The sequence below is a fragment of the Lepisma saccharinum genome, unplaced genomic scaffold, assembly GCF_977018435.1.
Source record: "Lepisma saccharinum unplaced genomic scaffold, izLepSacc3.1 HAP1_SCAFFOLD_148, whole genome shotgun sequence".
NCBI classification, from domain to species: domain Eukaryota; kingdom Metazoa; phylum Arthropoda; class Insecta; order Zygentoma; family Lepismatidae; genus Lepisma; species Lepisma saccharinum.
In genome coordinates, this window is record NW_028142958.1 from 51,136 (window position 1) to 52,596 (window position 1,461).

The window sequence follows — 1,461 nt, forward strand, 5'->3', positions numbered from 1 at the left end:
CAAGAGATTGGAGACATCAAGATTTTGGACGAATTTTTGAAGAATTTTCAAATTTTCAGATAGGAGGTTCCAGATAAGGTCAAAAACTACATACTCAGATATTCACCAAACGTTGCAGGGATACTTTGCATGTCAATACACGTGGAAAAAACGTACAAAACAAGAGATTGGAGACATCAAGATTTTCGACGAATTTTTTAAGAATTTTCAAATTTTCAGATAGGAGGTTAAAGATAAGGTCAAAAACGACATACTCAGATCTTCACCGAACTTTGCATGGATACATTGGATGTCAAGACACGTGGAAAAAACATACAAAACATAGGATTGGGGACATAAAGATTTTGGTCGAATTTGTTAAGAATTTTCAAATTTTCAGATAGGAGGTTCCATATAAGGTCAAAAACTACATACTCAGATCTTCACCAAACTTTGCAGGGATACATTGGATGTCAAGACACGTGGAAAAAACATACAAAACATAGGATTGGGGACATCAAGATTTTGGTCGAATTTTTTAAGAATTTTCAAATTTTCAGATAGGAGGTTCCATATAAGGTCAAAAACGACATACTCAGATCTTCACCAAACTTTGCAGGGATACATTGGATGTCAAGACAAGTGGAAAAAAAATACAAAACATAGGATTGGGGACATCAAGATTTTGGTCGAATTTTTTTAAGAATTTTCAAATTTTCAGATAGGAGGTTATATATAAGGTCAAAAACTACATACTCAGATCTTCACCAAACTTTGCATGGATACATTGGATGTCAAGACACGTGGAAAAAACATACAAAACATAGGATTGGGGATATCAAGATTTTGGTCAAATTTTTTAAGAATTTTCAAATTTTCAGATAGGAGGTTCCATATAAGGTCAAAAACTACATACTCAGATCTTCACCAAACATTGCAGGGATACATTGGATGTCAAGACACGTAGAAAAAACGTACAAAACAAGAGATTGGAGACATCAAGATTTTGGACGAATTTTTGAAGAATTTTCAAATTTTCAGATAGGAGGTTCCAGATAAGGTCAAAAACTACATACTCAGATATTCACCAAACGTTGCAGGGATACTTTGCATGTCAATACACTTGGAAAAAACGTACAAAACAAGAGATTGGAGACATCAAGATTTTCGACGAATTTTTTAAGAATTTTCAAATTTTCAGATGAGAGGTTCGAGATAAGGTCAAAAACGACATACTCAGATCTTCACCAAACTTTGCATGGATACATTGGATTTCAAGACACGTGGAAAAAACATACAAAACATAGGATTGGGGACATCAAGATTTTGGACGAATTTTTTAAGAATTTTCATATTTTCAGAAAGGAGGTTCCATATAAGGTCAAAAACTACATACTCAGATCTTCACCAAACTTTGCAGGGATACATTGGATGTCAAGACACGTGGAAAAAACGTACAAAACAAGAGATTGGAGAGATCAA